The sequence below is a fragment of the Gopherus evgoodei genome, unplaced genomic scaffold (genome assembly GCF_007399415.2).
Source record: "Gopherus evgoodei ecotype Sinaloan lineage unplaced genomic scaffold, rGopEvg1_v1.p scaffold_33_arrow_ctg1, whole genome shotgun sequence".
NCBI lineage: Eukaryota > Metazoa > Chordata > Testudines > Testudinidae > Gopherus > Gopherus evgoodei.
This window is the reverse complement of record NW_022060005.1, coordinates 6,045,119-6,063,702: the sequence shown is the minus strand read 5'-3', so window position 1 is coordinate 6,063,702 and position 18,584 is coordinate 6,045,119. Positions and strand designations below refer to the sequence as shown.

General features: G+C 41.4%; 1 pseudogene; it reads left to right on the top strand.

Moving 5' to 3' along the window:
* Positions 1-12,694: 12,694 nt before the first annotated feature.
* On the top strand, positions 12,695-13,665 carry LOC115641161 (annotated as a pseudogene).
* The last annotated feature ends 4,919 nt before the right edge of the window (positions 13,666-18,584 follow it).

Genomic DNA, 18,584 nt, shown 5'->3' with positions numbered 1-18,584 from the left:
CACAAACAGTAGGGAATTCTAGGAGGGAGCTTTTTGTGTTGTCACTGGCCATGTCGTGAACCAAAGTCAGGCCATGTATTACAGCAGATGCTTACAAGTTCACTGTCCGATACATGACCTAGGCAAAGGTATTACTAACGTTGCTAACACACAGGCACTCCTAAGAAGCAACAGACACTGGGTATGTGTGTGAACACACTCCAGGAGATTAGCCCAGGCACATCCTGACCTAACACCAGATAAGAGGGTTTGACAGAAGGGATGTTCGGCCCGAGACATCTGGAGCAAGGTACAAGGGGAGGTAACAAGCAGATGTCATGAAACACGTGAGGTGGGACGTAAGTTGTTTGTCTCAGTCTATAAATGTCGGGGTACCTCAATTTAACCCTTTGTGTGGCCCAGGGGACAGCAGAAATTCCCGCAGCTGACTGAGCTGCTCCTTGGCACTGGGCACTAGCGTGTTAGTGTATCTGTAACCACAGAACCAGGATGCTAGAACTCTGCCTTGAGGGCAATAAACCTGGCTGAGTGCCTTTGTCACCAAACTGTGCCTGTGGTCTTTCTTCCTGGGTAGTACTATTGAGGTCTGCTGAACCATCTCTCTGCCCAGGCCTACAACAGCATACGGAAAGAGCAGGCAAGCACGCCAACTGACAACAGTTTGCAGAGGGCTATGATGGCAAGTAGCACAAATTCATGGGTGGCAGATTTCCGAGGAAACATCCCCACCTATGCTGCCTCAGGAGTTACTATTTTTATTGTCCAAACATTTATTTTGATCAAAAACGGCTTTTTTATTAATATAAAAAATTGGTTAAAAATTGGTCTCCACTCCACCTGGTGCCCAGTTAAAAATTCCATGATGGTACCACGGTTATGGCCACCTCCTTCCCTGATCCTTCCACTTAGATGGACAACACTGACCTGAGCTGGATTCTGCATTGTGTCCTTAGGGGCCTAAGAAATGATCTGCAGCAAAAAGCATGATGACGTCACCCATTGTGTTTTGTTTGTATTAGACTGTCTGAATTTGATTACAAAACTTAAGTATCCAGCATAGAGAAACAATGAACAGAGGATATACACAGGAATTTACTTTGATTGTTACTGAATTTTGTGCCTTACACAATGTCAGCTCTGTGTGGTTTCAGAAGCTGTACACACTCCTCACAGAGGGTGAACATTTAGCCAACATCCTGGAGAAAAATACCATTATACTGCATGTATCAGTGTTGAACATGAGACAGTGATAGAGCTGTCTACAACCGCACTTTCCTGGAAGATGTGTTACATGGTCACAGCGGGCGACCATAAAGACCGTCTCAGTAACTCCATGCAGATCATATCCATTTCTTTTGGTCTCCCATCTTGTCACTCTAATCATCAGACTACTACAAGAGACATTCTCTCTCTTCTCCTCCCCAGTGTTTTTGTAAGTATTCAATTCACAGTGAAATAGCTTCAACAGGAGTGCCCATTTCTTCAGTTAAATATTGCCAGGCATAGCGCTGAAGTCAATGGAAGAACTCACCATAGTAAAGACTATGCCTGAAGGGAAGTGCTTGAAGAACTGGGTCCAAAACTGCTATGTAGTTAGCAAGGAACTAGTTCTTCCCTTCTACCCACAAAAGTTCTTGCTCCGGCCAATAAATAAATAAATAAATAAAGTTCCTGGCGCTGGAAAAATATAAAGAACATGAGGAAAATTATTGATAGGAATAAACCTACTGATTTAAATGAGACTGCTGCCAGACAATGACAGAAATGTAGGGCTGGAAGGGACCTTGAGAGATCATATAGCCAGGCCCCCTTTCCTGAGGCAGGATTAAGTATGTCTAGACCAGGGATAGGCAACCTATAGCACGTCTGCCGAAGGTGGCAAGTGAGCTGATTTTCAGTGGCACTCACACTGCCACTGGGTCCGAGGGGCTCGGAATTTTAATTTAATTTTAAATGAAGCTTCTTAAACATTTTTAAAAAATTATTTACTTTACATACAACAATAATTTAGTTATATATTATATACTTATAGAAAGAGACCTTCTAAAAACATTAAAATGTATTACTGGCATGTGAAGCCTTAAATTAGAGTGAATAAATGAAGACTTGGCACATCACTTCTGAAAGGTTGCCGACCCCTGGTCTAGACCATCCCTGAGAGGTGTTTGAGACAAGTTCTTCATAGGCATAAGTATTTGTTTGCAGCATCAGGATCCTGATACGGATATTGTCAACCCGCAGTCTACTCAGTTGATAGATACATAGACAGATAGATGTGTGTGTATGAGGGTAGATAGATAGATTTTAAAGAGTTCCAGGAGGTGTGGCACATGATTCTGAGTGCTCCTGCCATCTGCTGGGGATTTATGATTTATTTTAAATAGCTTCTTTCGCTGCTGAAGCATTAAAGAGTAACACAAACAACAGAGACCACTGGCCAGTTAAGGGTGGAAACACAGAAAATGACTCTACACAAATAGATTATGTCTAAAACATGCGGTGATCTCACTGGATAACCTTGAATAATATTTGCTTTCTAAGCTCTTTTACTAACAGTTATCTCAGGTGATAATTGTGATAATAGTAGGCAAAAGAAATTCCAGAGAGAAGTTTGATTTGTAAGATGTTGCAGTCCCTTGAAGAAAAATCTCTTTAAAAAATCTTATATAATATCCAACAGGGAAGTCTCTCCCTTTCTCTGTATCTGTAAGCCCTTTGATCCAAGCCTTAGAAATAAGGGAGCTCAGGATTGTCACCTGTGGATGAAATGGGGGAAGAGGGACTGTCATAAATATAAAGGGTAACAACCTTTATATATGCAGCAAAATAAAATCCCTTCTGGCCAGAGGTACAGAATCACTTTACCTGTAAGGGATTAAGATGCTCAAATAACCTGGTTGGCACCTGACCAAAAGGACCAATAAAGCCTCTCTCCCTGCCTCAAATCTGGGGCAGGGAGAGAGGCTTTGTTTGTTCTCTCTCTGGATATATAGAGAGAGACCAAGCAGGTAAACTATCTCTTGAAAAGATACCTAAAATGATACATATAAAATTACAGAAATTATAAGTAAAGGCAAGGAAATGCATTTGATTATCTTTTGGTTTAGCTTGTGAATTCTCCCTGTGCTAAGAGGGAGTTTTATTCCTGTTTTTTGTAACTTTGAAGTTAAGCCTAGAGGGGAATCCTCTGTGTTTCATATCTTTTTATTTACCTTGTAAAGTTACCTTCCATCCTGATTTTGCAGGTGTGATTCTTTTACTTTTTTTTTTTAATAAAATTCTTCTTTTAAGAACCTGATTGAATTTCAGTGTCTAAAAACCCAGGGGTTTGGTTTGTGCTCAATTGGTTAGTATATTATTCTCAAGCCTCCCTAGGAAAGGCGGTGAAGGGACTTGGGGGGAATACTTTGGGGAAACAGGGACTCCAAGTGGCCCTTTTTCCTGAATTTTTGTCTAAATCACTTGGACTAGGAAAGTTTTAGCCTAAGCTTGTAGGAAATAAGATTAGAGGATCTTTCATGCAGGTTCCCACATCTGTACCCCAGAGTTCAGAGTGGGGAGGGAACCCTGACAGGGGCCCAGAGCAGCTTAAGACCTGCAGTTGTTGAAGGACTCCATTGTTGAGGGAGCTCTCTGAGCTGTCTATTGGAGAGCAAAGGGAATTGAGTGGATGGGCCCAGCCTCTTTTGCATTGCATTTACATGAGAGTGTGGACCATTTTGGTTAAATTTTGAGTTTGGGAGGCATAAAGTGCAATAGGCCTTATTCGGAGATAGAGGGACAAGGCATCAAGCTGAATGTGCCTGAGGTCACCCTGGCAAAGCCTTCTGTTAGGCACAATGGGGAAAGGGAGCCTGAATATACATACTTGTAAGGTTAATTATCAAACCATTGAAATGAACAATCCATTGTTATCAAAGGGGCTACACTGGCAGGAAGGTACTACTCACTGTGAATAAGGCAGAATCAGACACTTAACACAAAATCCAGCCAAAGTTGAAGGTACTTGTAGTTAAAAGCAAATACCAAGTCCTTACATTCGTACTCAGACTTTACTCTGTCAATACTCAGGCAAAACTCCAACTGAATGTCCCTAAGTAAGGATACTCTGTACAAAGGTTAAAGCTCTCAGCTAGAACCATTGCAATCTCTCAGGAGCAGAAATGAAGATTAATTAAAGCATATATATTAATATATTAAATTTAATTAATGATTAATTAAATCATATGGCCACATATATATACTGATTCACAGACTGTAATGGAATGGAATAATTAAAGTAAAAGGCCTTATTTCTATAACTCTTTTATAAATCAATGGCATTGCTCATGAAGGATTTGCGCATGTCTTAATCAGCCAAGAAGAAGAGTCATGAATCATGATTGTAGGGGAAAGTTGGTTAATTTGGTGTTCATTGCAAAATTTTCTAACCCCACCCCCCAAAACCTGAGGCCACTGTGTTTGGCAAAGCATAATCTAAGAATCTTTTTCTTTCTTTCTTTCTTTCTTTCTTTCTTTCTTTCTTTCTTTCTTTCTTTCTTTCTTTCTTTCTTTCTTTCTTTCTACTTTTACAAAGATCAAAGGTGTCAGCTTGTGGCACTCCTACTCTCATTCATAAGCATTGATTTCAGTGAGAGTTAGGTACTAAATATCTTTTAAATCTTGACTTATTCACTTGAGGAGTCTTAGGCTATGTTTACACTAGCACTTTTGTCGGTATAACTTATGTCACTCAGAGGTGTGAAAACACACCCCCCTGAACAACATAAATTACACTGACAGAAGTGCCGGTGTGGACAGCACTATGTTTATGGGCACAAGAGCAAACTATCCCAACTGCATAGAAAAGATAGGAAGTATAGTGAGAAATCACCCTGGCATAACCAGGAAATCTTCAATGATCTAAACTCAAAAAAGAGTCCTACAAAAAGTGGAAACTAGGTCAAATTACAAAGGGTGAATATAAGCAAATAACACAAGTATGCAGGGACAAAATTCGAAAGGCCAAGGCATAAAACAAGATTAAATTAGCAAAAGACATAAAGAGTAACAAGAAAACATTATGCAAATACATTAGAAGCAAGAGGATGACCAAGGACACAGTAGGTCTGTTACTTCAATGAGGGGGGAAAAACAATACCAGAAAAAGTGGAAATGGCAGAGGTGCTTACTGACTTCTTTGTTTTGGTTGTCAGCAAGAAGGTTGGTGGTGATTGGGCATCTAACATAGTGAATGCCAGTGAAAATGAGATAGAATTAAAAGTTAAAATAGGGAAAGGACAAGTCAAAAATTACTTAGACAAGTTAGATGTCTTCAAGTCACAAGGGCCTGATGAAATGCATCCTAGAATACTCAGGGAGCTGAGTGAGGAGATATCTGAGCCATTAGTGATTATCTTTGAAAAGTCATGGAAGATGGGAGATATTCTAGAAGACTGGAGAAGGGAAAATATAAAGTCAATCTATAAAAAGGGAGTTAAGAACAACCTGGGAATTATAGACCAGTCATTTTAACTTCTGTACCCAAAAAGATAATGGAACAAATAATTAAGTAATCAATTTTCAAACATCTAGAAAATAATAAGGTGATAAGTAACAGCATGGATTTGTCATGAACAAATGAGGTCAAACCAACCTGACAGCAGGCTAACAAGCCTTGTGGATAGAGGGGAAGTAGTATATTTGTTATATCTTGACTTTAGTAAGGTTTTTGATACTGTCTCACATGACCTCACAAACAAACTAGAGAAATACAACCTAGATGGAGCTACTATAAGGTGGGTGCATAACTGGTTGGAAAACCATTCCCAGAGAGTAGTTATCAGTGGTTCACAGTCATGCTGGAAGGGCATATCAAGTATGATCCAACAGGGATCAGATCTGGGTCCAGTTCTGTTCAATATCTTCATCAATGATTTAGATCATGGCATAGAGAGTACACTTATCAAGTTTGCAGACGATGCCAAGCTGGGAGGGGTTGCAAGTACTTTGGAGGATTGGATTATAATTTAAAATGATCTGGACAAACTGGAGAAATGGTCTGAAGTAAATAAGATGAAATTCAATAAAGACAAATGCAAAGTACTCCACTTAGGAAGGAACAATCAGTTGCACACATACAAAATGTGAAATGACAGCCTAGAAAGGAGTTCCACGGAAAGGGATGAGCCCCACAAGCCCGAGTCAGCTGACACTGGCCAGCTGGGGGTGTTTAATTGCAGTATAGACGTATCCATAGATCCGTGCCTAACAATGGCCAGCACTTTTCAGGTCCATTGCCTTCAAAGTTCTCAGCCTCTTTGGCTAGAGGTGGGCTCAGAGGTTATGTCTACACTGTAGCGTAAACTCAGAGTTCAAACTCAGGATCAAGCCTAATCCCCCTTCCATCTACATGCAAACTGTGCTAACCCAGGGCTCAGATCAAGGATCCCACAGGGGTGAAGTATCCCAGCATGAGTCAAGCCAGGACCAGAATTCAAAACCTGCTGCTTTGCAGTGTAGACACACCTCACTGGACTTGTGCTTTTGGGGGGTATGTCTACAGTGCAATTAAACACCTCACAGGGAGGGAGGGTCCCAGAGCCTGGCATCCGGCCCAAACATCTACACCACAATTTTACAGCCCCACAGCCTGAGCCCCTCAAGCCCAAGTCAGCTAACACTGGCCAGCTGTGGGTGTTTAATTGCAATGTAGAGATACCGTGGGCATCCATCAGAAGTATTCCACAGTACCATGGGCTGGCTTCCTTTGTCCTCTAGACAGTCAAATTTGGTAGACAGTTAAGTTTTCCCATGCTGCCCTATGAACAAATGGTTAGAGCATTTGAGGAGAATGCTAGGAAGTCAGGGATTGGACTCACACCCACATAATACAGTGTAGATGCTGGAGCCCCAGGTTGGAACACAAGGATCAAAAATTCCTAAACTGAGTTTACAAATGAGTGTAGACTCTCAAGCCTTAGGTTACCAAACACAGGTTCTGCCAACTCTAGTTCTACTAACCCTGGCCTAACATTGCAGTGTAGACATATCAATGGGGCCAGTTCATGTCAGAGGTGCTGATCAGTTTCAGGATGTGTGTGTTGACAAGGGCCTAGTCTGCAGGGGAAGAGTCTGCTCCAATTTACTGCAGATTTCTCTTACTCAGATGGGCCCCAATGGTGATCATACACTGAGAGTCCATTGCTGACACTAGGAGAAGTCAACCCTACACTGGACCTTTCTCTGGCAGGTACCTTCTGTCCACTGAAAGGCTGGTGTTGCTAGCACTGATCCAACTCTGCTGGCCTCAATCCTGCCTTCCAGCTCAGACAAAGTAAAGACCTTTTCCTTCAACAAGTCTCTGGCACTGTGGTCTCTGGCACTGTGTTGCAGCTATCGAGTGTGTCTGGTTCTTTATAATGCTGATCAAAAACAAAAAAACTCATTTTGCAACACATTCCAATTTCTATGTTTCCCTCTGTCTCCAAAAAAGGTTCGAAACAGACCAGGTCTGTCTTTGGATCAGGCTAAAGGGTGTGCAATATGAGGACCTTAATCTCGATTTACACGAATGTAACTTAGGCTAACGTCTACACTTGGAGCTAAGAATGTGACTCCCAGCTGATATAGACATACTTGTGCTAGCTTTCATTGAGCTAGTGTGCTAAAATTAGGAGTGTGGCCACAGTAGCACAGGCAGCAATAAGTGACAGTACCGTGTGCAAGTCACCCTGAGTGCAAACCTGCTCACACCCCGTGGGCGTATAGTTGAGGCAGCTAGCCTGTACCGCCACTCCCCCACATACCAATGTAGATGTCGCCTTAGAGCAGAATTTGGCTTAGTTGACTCAAATCCCATTGACATGGAGGCTGCCTTGTACGACTCTAGCAGTGTAAAAGGTGCCTGAAAATGGACATAAATTACATTCGCTCACAAGACTCTGTAACATTGCCAGAGGCACATGAAGTGGTTTTAATGTGAGTGAGAATTAGGCCTAGGGACTCTCAAGCCAAAAAAGGGAAAAGTTTACACTGAAAATCCTAACGCTACAGTTTTTTACATCCCAATCAAAGAGAAGCAATAGGAATACATGGGTGTAAAATCCCCCAGTGTGTTGGGTGTAAGCTCCAGCACAATACTGCCCCAAAGGTCATCTAAGGGGGCTCAAATAGACCATAGAAACCAGCACATTCATCCTGCAGAGAGGTGAGCAGAAGGAGCTGGCGGTAGGAGGAAATAATTTTGAATCTAACTACATTTTAGTTGTTGTTTACTTTTACACGGCTTGAAAACATATCTGAGGGCATGTGACTTCTGTGACTTGAACTATCTCAGCATAGAAACCGGGGACAGATTTTCAGCTAATGTCATTTGTAACAAAGAATTTTCACCACCCGAGAGTCAGCACCTTAGTATTTCCTTTTCTTGCTTTTCTCAAGAAATTTAACACTACAATTAAATAGGTGCCTATCTCTGGAAGTTCCTGGCATTAGCCATCCCAGGGCTCCATATAGAAATGTAAAATCTTCCAAAAGGAATACGGAGTGTGAAATGATGGAATTAGGCTATATTTTCATTGGGGGGCAAGGAGTGGCTTTTTGTTCTGGGTTTGTCCAGCGCATAGGTCACTGGGGCCCTAATAGATGACTGGGGCTCCTAGTTATTAAGGTAATTCAAAGAAAGAAAGAAAATGTGTCCATCAAGCGATGCAGACCCGAACATACAACTAAACCAGACAGAGATAGTTCCGTATCTGGTAGATTCTGGCAATGGACATAAATTACATTAACTCCCAAGGCTCTGTGACATTGCCAGAGCTACATGAAGTGGTTTTAATGTGAATGAGAATTAGGCCTAGGGACTCTCAAGCCAAAAAAGGGAAAAGTTTACACTGAAAATCCTAACGCTGCAGTTTTTTTTATAGCCCAGTCAGAGGGAAGCAATGGGAATACATGGGTGTAAAATCCCCGTGTGTTGGGTGTAAGATCTAGCACAATACTGCCCCAAAGGTCATCCAAGGAGGCTCAAATAGACCACAGAAACCAGCACATTCATCCTGCAGAGCGATGAGCAGAAGGAGCTGGCGGTAGGAGGAACTTATTTTGAATCTAACTAAATTTTAGTTAATGTTCACTTTTACACAGCTTGAAAACATAGCCAACGGCATGTTGCTTTTGCTCTTGTGACTTGAACTTTCTCAGCATAGAAACCTGGGACAGATTTTCAGCTAGTGTCATTTGTAACAAAGAATTTTCACAACCCGAGAGTCAGCCCCTTAGTATTTCCTTTTCTTGCTTTTCTCAAGAAATGTAACACTACAATTAAATAGATGCCTATCTCTGGAAGTTCCTGGCATTAGCCATCCCAGGGCTCCATATAGAAATTAAAATCTTCCAAAAGGAATACGGAGTGTGAAATGATGGAATTAGGCTATATTTTCATTGGGGGGCAAGGAGTGGCTTTTTGTTCTGGGTTTGTCCAGCGCATAGGTCACTGGGGCCCTAATAGATGACTGGGGCTCCTAGTTATTAAGGTAATTCAAAGAAAGAAAGAAAATGTGTCCATCAAGCGATGCAGACCCGAACATACAACTAAACCAGACAGAGATAGTTCCGTATCTGGTAGATTCTGGCAATTGTGAAGAGATAAATCAGTATCTTATAATTAAGTTGAAGGCAAATGAGAGTTTTCATCAGGTTTGATTTCATCAAAAGAGATTGTGTAAAATTAACACTAATGATGAAGTATTTGTTCTGCTTTTTTTTAATTGTTTTTTAATTCCCTGTTTAACTGAGCAGACTGTGATTTCAGGGATCTCAGACTCTGAATTCGGCCATTGCCAATTACATTTTAATTTTGCCTCGTCGTATGATAAACACAGAACTTCCTAATTCTGTAACATTAGAGAAGTTTAGCAGTCAGATAGGATTATGCACTTTATCACACATTTATCTGAGGCTCAGTTTAACAAATACACACATGAATGACACTCCTTATGTGGCAAAGTTTACTAGATCAGAGCCTTTGGTTATAGGCAACTCCTAACCATGGGAGTATTTGGAGGGAAGGCAGAAGGGGCGTTGCTCCCCCTAAACTGCAAGCCTCAGGCAGCAGTGGAATTTGCCCCTCCACACATGTGGTTCTCCATTGGCCTGATGGAGTTGCCCCCCAAAAAATATAGACGTCAAACTATGCCTATGCACTGACAGATATTATTATTCCCCAAATGCAAGTTGTCAAGGCTGTGGTCTCTGCAGCATTGGTAGTCATGCAGCCTTTACTGATGTATTTAAAATGGAGCATCCTGAGAGCCAAACAATGGGACTGTATTGATGGTTGGTGGATGCATGAGATGAACTGTTTGTCTGTCTATCTCTCGGTACATATATATGACTCCCATCTCTGTAGTTTGATTAATCATATATTTGGTTTTCTGCAGAGGTGTATACTCTCACATCTATAGGGAATATTCAGGGGCAGTTCTGTGCTTAGACCAGGGTGACTTATGAGATCTGGAATCTGTTCCTGCGCCACCACACATTAGCTGTGCAACCTTGGAAGAGAATCATTTGTTGCTGCTCTGTGGCTCAGTTTCCCCATCTGCAGAAATGGGATAAATACTGACTTGTCTCAGCCAGAGGTAGTGAGACTGACACAATTGATGATAGTTGTTGAGAGGTTCTCAGAGGAAGGTGCTATATAAATGATAGGTGACAGATTGTGATACCTCCGTATTGAATGGGACCTTGTTCTGTAAATTATCACAATGCTTTCTGTGGAATTGCTCGTGGAGAAACTGAAATGATAATCAGTAAGTCTAGCATAACAGGCTCAAAGAATTGGCTTATTTTTATTATTATTAATTAGTTGTTATTATTGTTGTTATTATTACTATTATTATTTATTACAAATAAGAATAAGAGCAATGCCTTACCTCTTTTTCAGAACTGGTCAAAAAATGGAATTTCTGTCCTGTAAGAAATACACAGATTTCAAAATTGGTTTTAATCTCAAATAAGGCCAAAACGTAAAAAATTCAGACTTTTTCATGAAACAAAATATTCTGAAATATTGCACATCAATAAGGAAAAATGTTTTTTTTAATGAGGTTGAAACATTTCATATGAACATTATCATTTTATTATATTATCTTTCATTTGGACTTTATCATTATATTATATTATATTATATTATATTATATTATATTATATTATATTATATTATATTATATTATATTGACAAAACAAAAAGTTTCAACCTTATCAATTTCCCATGGAAAATTTTGACATAATCAATGCATTCCAGCTAAACATTTAGATTTTGTTGAATTAGCATTTTCTTATGGGGAAAACATTTATCTAAAAATTTTAAACCAGATCTGCTTTTTGTTACCTTTTTCTACATGCCTATATACAGTTGTTACATTTCCTTGTAGACCTGTAGTTACACACTCCTGTTCTCTGGTAATGTCTTCATACTTTAGATTCACCGAGCAGGGCAGAAAACTCTGTGCTGATTACATGGAATTCTCGGGGTAAAATGCTGGTGCAGATCAGCATAGCTCCATTTACTTCAAAGCAACTTTGCTGATCTGCACCACTTGGGGATCTGCATAGTGTACCATTTAGAACATAGTGTAGTCAATCTGTTCCTTATGAATTGCCAAGTCAGAAACTGGTTTCAGAGTGGTAGCTGTGTTAGTCTGTATCAGCAAACAAACAAACAAACAAAAAAACAAGGTGTACTTGTAGCACCTTAGAGACTAACAAATTTATTCGGGCATAAGCTTTCGTGGGCTAAAACCCACTTCATTGGATGCATGCAGTGGAAAATACAGCAGGAAGATATATATACACAGAGAACATGAAAAAATGGGTGTTGCCACAAGACTGGTATGGCAATATCCAGTTTTTTCATGTTGTCTGTGTATATATATCTTCCTGCTGTATTTTCCACTGCATGCATCCGATGAAGTGGATTTTAGCCCACGAAAGCTTATGCCCAAATAAATTTGTTAGTCTCTCCGGTGCCACAAGTACAAACTGTGCATCCTTATTGGAGCAGGAGGGAAGGTGGGATGGTTAAAGTAATGTGAAAGAGGATAGAATTTAAACAAGTAACATGGGTTCAAGTGAAATCTATCCGTTGGTCTACTGGTCTATATATCTATTGGTCTATCTGGATTTCTATTGGTCTGCCTGTGTGTCGGTGTGTCTTTCTGTTGGTTTATCTGTGAGTCTATCTGTCTAATTGAGGTGTCCTTTCCAGGCAGTCCTGACTGCTCACACAGAAATTATGAACTTTTGGGGGTGATTCTTTTTCTTGAGACATTTTCTCCCATTTTCTGGCCATATCTAGAGTATGGAAATGCCTATCAACCCACACAGGGATTTTTGGAAGAAGTCTCGATGAGATTAGAACTAAGTGACATGAAGAGATAATTTGCCCCTATGGCTTTTGGGGAAGATTTTCAAAGGCACATGTGGCAGTCAGGCTCCCAGATGCTTTAAAGTATTTAGGTGCCTAACTCCCCTAGAAATCAATGGGAAGTAGCCACCCACATACCTTTGGGGATGTGGACCACAACTCCTACTGAATGTCCATGGGAATTGGGTCCATAAATTCCATAGGTGCCTTTGAACATCCCCCACTTAGTTCCTGCAGTGGGTCATTCCTTCACATGTTATCTAGATATTTATTGTCCCCTCACAGATGAAATACCAAGAAGAATCAAGAAAAGGAAACCTCACTGTGGTGACTGAATTCATTTTACAGGGATTGTCCAACCACCGTGAGCTGGAAGTGCCTCTGTTCTCCATCTATCTGTTATTTTACACCATTACCCTGAGTGGGAACATCCTTCTCATCATAATCACCATGGACCCAGCCCTTCACAACCCCATGTATTTCTTTCTCCGAATCTTATCCTTCCTAGAGATCTGCTACACCTTGGTCACTATCCCCAAGATGCTGGTGAACTTCCTCTTAGAAGACAAGAGCATTTCCTACATGGGCTGTCTCGTACAAATGTATTTCCTGCTCTTTCTTGGGGCCTCTGAGTGCTTCCTTCTGTCAGCCATGGCGTATGATCGCTATGTGGCCATATGCAACCCACTGAGGTACAGGCTCATCATGAACAGGATGGTGTGCCTTTCATTGGCAGTTCTCTCATGGTTCAGTGGGAATGTGGTGTCCCTAGTACAGACAGTCTGGGTTTTCACCTTACCATTTTGTGGCTCCAATAAGATAAACTATTTTTTCTGTAACATTCCCCCATTGATTAAGATTTCTTGCATTGACACCTCTCAGTATGAAATGCAGTTGTTTTCAGCTTCTATACTGGTCATCTTCACTCCATTTACTCTCATCCTTGTGTCCTACATCTTTATTATCTCCACCATCTTAAAGATGGCATCGGCTGAAGGCAGACATAAAGCCTTCTCCATCTGCTCCTCACACCTCATTGTGGTGCATTGTATTATGGCTGCAGCAGTCTGATCTATTTAAGATCCAACTCCATTAACTTACCAGACAGCAACAAAGTGCTATCTCTGATACACACAAATCTCACCCCGACCTTGAACCCTTTTATCTACAGCCTGAGGAACAAGGAGGTAAAAAAGGCTCTGAGGAGAATATTGGGGGACATGATGAAGAGAAAAATATTTTCTCATAAAAAGTAATTTGGGTACACATCTTTTTTCTGATGTCATTAATACAGCTATGCAAATCTGGAGTAGCTCTTTTGAATTCAATGGCATTCAATGCTATGGTTGAACTAGTGTCCAAAAACTGCAAAAAAGAAACAAATAAAATGTTAATGTTCTGTCCAATTTTTATATGCATTGGAATTAGAAATTTTGGCCAAAAAGCATCATCAAAGTTTCAGAAATAATTATCATCTCCATAGCTGATTGAAACACTGAAAAAAATCACAAAAAATCATCTGCATTTAATATAAGTAGGCTTTCATTGTTTTCATTTCAACTCAAAATTGCAGTGAAGAATGTTGTTGAAATATCTAATTTTGGAAAATAATGTCCTCTATGTAAAATCACTGTATTGGAGATCACGTGGGTATATGATTGTCTTCTAGATATCAGTATTTATTGAGAAGAACTTGAATGGGAAGGGGATATGGATAGCATCACTTCTAGGTTCATTGCACCATTAAGATTAATGTTGACCAAATGCTATTAATTTAATCATGAATGTATGGTTGACTGTGGCAAGGTAAGCTGATGGTTCAGTCATTCCTTCCTATATGTGAGGAAGGTTCTTCTGAATTTTCATTCATCCTTGCCCTGTTTGGCCAAAGTTTGAAAGAAGGGGTGGAATATGATGACATGAATCTCTATGGCCTTGCAACTTCTGTAGTTGATTACACTTGTGCAAAGCAATTACAGACCTGATGTAATACGCTACCAGAGCAGAAACCAGTGTAAATCAGAAGTGACTGTGCTAACATCAGAGGCATAAGTCAGAGGAGAAATAGGTCCTGAGCATTTATATTCTCATTCAGAGGTGTGAATGATTGCACAAGATGCAAGGCAGTGGACATTCATACTTCCCTCGCCTTCCTAGAATTTGTCCATATAAAGTAGGCCAGAGGACTGGTTGTTCTCCAATTTCTCCACTCTAGGTACACTACAAAAAGAATTTTTCTCCACAGACCCTTCGGCCAACTCCTGAGTCTCTCGATCCTATTAGGGAATCATAGAATCTTAAAATATCAGGGTTTGAAAGGACATCAGGAGGTCATCTAGTACAACCCCCTGCTCAAGCAAGACCAACCCACAACTAAATCATCCCATCAAGGGCTTTGTCAAGCCTGACCTTAAAAACCTCTAAGGAAGGAGATTCCACCACCTCCCTAGGTAACCCATTCCAGTGCTTCACCACCCTGCTAGTGAAATAGTGTTTCCTAATATCCAACCTAGACCTCCCCCACTGCAACTTGAGACTATTCCTTCCTGTTCCGTCATCTGCCATCACTGAGAACGGCTGAGCTCCATCCTCTTTGGAACCCCCCATGAGGTAGTTGAAAGCAGCTATCAAATCCCCCCTCAGTTTTCTCTTCTGCAGACTAAATAATCCCAGTCCCCTCAGCCTCTCCTCATAAGTCATGTGTTCTACTTCCTAAGCATTTTTTTTGCCCTCCGTTGAACTCTTTCCAATTTTTCCACATCCTTCTTGTAGTGTGGGTCCAAAACTGGACACAGAACTCCAGATGAGGCCTCACTAATGCCAAATAGAGGGGAATGCTCACATCCCTCGATCTGCTGGCAATGTTCCTACTTATACAACCTAAAATACAATTAGCCTTCTTGGCAACAAGAACACACAGTTCACTCATTTCCAGCTTCTTGTCCACTGTAACCTGTAGGTCCTTTTCTGCAGAACTGCTGCCTAGCCATTCGGTCCCTAGTCTGTTGAAGTGCATGAGATTATTCCATCCTAAATGCAGGACTCTGTACTTGTCCTTAGCTGAACCTGATCAGATTTCTTTTGGCCCAATAATCTAATTTGTCTAGGTCCCTCTGTACCCTCCAGCATATCTACCACTCCTGCCAGTTTAGTGTCATCTGCAAACTTGCTGAGGGTGCAATCCACACCATCTTTCAGATCATTAAGAAAATATTGAACAAAACTGGCCCCAGGACCGACCCTTGGGGCACTCTGCTTGATACTTGCTGCCAGCTAGACATGGAGCATTGATCACAACCTGTTGAGCCCAACAATCTAGCCAGCTTTCTATCCAACTTATAGTCCATTCATCTAAGCCACACTTTTTTAACTTGCGAGCAAGAATACTGTGGAAGACCATATCAAAAGCTTTGCTAAAGTCAAGGAATAACACGTCCAAACTTTCCCCTCATCCACAGAGCCAGTTATTTTGTCATAGAAAGCAACTAGGTTAGTCAGGCATGACTTGCCCTCGGTGAATCCATTCTGATTATTCCTGATCATTTTCCTCTCCTCTAAGTGCTTCAGAATAGACTGAGGTTTGCTCCATGATTTTTCCAGGGACTGAGGTGAGGCTGACTGGCCTGTAGTTCCCCAGATCCTCCTTCTTCTTTATTTTAAAGATGGGCACTACATTAACCTTTTTCCAGTCATCCGGGACCTCCCCTGATCGCCATGAGTTTTCAAAAATAATGTCCAATGGCTCTACAGTCACATCCAGCAACTCTTTTAGCACCCTCGGATGCAGCGCATCCAGCCCCATGGACTTGTGCTCATACAGCTTTTCTAAACAGTCTTGAACCACTTCTTTCTTCACAGAGGCCTGGTCACCTCCTTCCCATACTGTGCTGCCCAGTGCAGCAGTCTGGGAGCTGACCTTGTTTGTGAAGACAGAGGCAAAAAAGCATTGAGTACATTAGCTTTTTCCACATCCTCTGTCACTAGGCTGCCTTCCCCTTTCAATAAGGTGCCCACACTTTCCTTGACCTTCTTGTTGCTAACATACCTGAAGAAACCCTTCTTGTTACTCTTAACATCTCTTCTGAGCTGCAACTCCAAGTGTGATTTAGCCTTCCTGATATCACTCCTGCATGCCTGAGCAATATTTTTATACTCCTCCCTGGTCATTTGTCCAATCTTCCACTTCTTGTAAGCTTCTTTTTTTGTGTTTAAGATGAGCAAGGATTTCCCTGTTAAGCCAAGCTGGTCACCTGCCATATTTACTATTCTTTCTACACATTGGGATGGTTTATTCCTGCAGCCTCAATAAGGATTATTTAAAATACAGCCAGCTCTCCTGCACTCCCTTCCCCTTCATGTTATTCTCCCAGGGGATCTTGCCCATCAGTTTCCTGAGAGAGTCAAAGTCTGCTTTTCTGAAGTCCAGGTTCCGTATTCTGCTGCTCTCCTTTCGTCCTTGTGTCAGAATCCTGAACTCAGCCATCTCATGGTCACTGCCTCCCAGGTTCTCATTCATTTTTGCTTCCCCTACGAATTCTTCCCTGTTCATGAGCATCAGGTCAAGAAGAGCTCTGCCCCTAGTTGGTTCCTCCAGCACTTACTCCAAGAAATTGTCCCTTACACATTCCAAAAACTTCCTGGATTGTCTGTGCACTGCTGTACTGGTCTTTCAGCAGGTATCGGGGTGATTGAAGTCCCCCATGAGAACCAGGCCCTGTGATCTAGTAACATGACATCACCTTTGTTGCTCACACTTCTAAACTTAATGCAGAGACTCTCTGGTTTTTTCTGCAATTTCATACCAGAGCTCTGAGCAGTCGTACTGCTCTCTTATATAAAATGCAACTCCCCTACCTGTCCTTCCTGAACAGTTTATATTCATCCATGACAGTACTCCAATCATGGAGCTATCCCACCAACTCCAATCACATCATATTTTCTTGACTGTACAAGGATTTCCAGTTCTCACTGCTTGTTTCCCAGGCTTCTTGCATTTGTGTATAGACACTTAAGATAACCTGGTGATCATCCTGCTTTCTCAGTATGAGGCAGGAGTCCTCCCCTCTTGCACATTCCTGCTCATGCTTCCTACTGGCATCCCACTTACCTCAGGGTTTTGGTCTTCTTCCCCCGGTGAACCTAATTAAAAGCCCTTCTCACTAGGTTAGTCAAACTGCTTGCGAAGACGCTCTTCCCTCTCTTTATTAGGTGGATCCCGTCTCTGCCTACCAGTCCTTTTTCTTGGAACATCATCCCATTGTTCGGTTAAAGAATCCTAAGCCTTCTTTCCGACACCACCTGCATAGCCATTCATTGACTTCTGTGATTCACTGTCTCTATCAGGGCCTTTTCCTTCCACAGGGAGTATGGACGAGAGCACCACTTGCTCCTCAGACTCCTTTATCCTTCTTCCCAAATCCATGTAGTCTTCAGTGATCTACTCAAAGTCATCCTTGGCAGTATCATTGGTGCTCACATGGAGAAGCAGGAAGGGGTAGCAATCCGAGGGCTTGATGAGTCTCGGCAGTCTCTCCGTCACATCGTGAATCCTAGCTCCTGGCAAGCAGCACATTTCTTGGTTTTCCCAGTCGGGAAGGAACCAAAGCCCAGTGAAGTCAATGGAGAGACTCCCATTGAAGTAAGTGAGCTTTGGACCATGTTCAAATTCTTAAAGGGTGAAACTCATGACTGTTCAGAAGATCAATACAAGACCTGTGAACTACTTGACTTCCAGTTAAATCCTCAAAATATGGCTGATGTGTTTTGTAGGCCTAATGCTGGCACTCTGGGAAGGGTAATATTTCACCCCAAATGATGCATTCTCAACCTATCACGGAAAGCTTGGTGTAGAACATGTGGCTTACAAACAACTCTTTGATTATCATTACACATGGGTCATGTTTAACTGACATGACGCAGATCAGTAGTGGGCGGAGCATGGCTGAAGTGAACACTTGACCTATTTTTTGAATGGATAGAGGTTCCCAGATCTTTCTGGTGACATGTGAAAACTCTTGATGTTGAGTAGAGCTGGTGGGAAAATCAGGATTTTCCCTGTGAAAATTTTAATGGGAAATATCTCCATTAGAAAGATTCCTGTCTGGAAATTCCAATTTTCCTAAAAGAAATTTTGAAAACATAGGAAAGTATAGGAAAATATTGTTTTTTCATACTT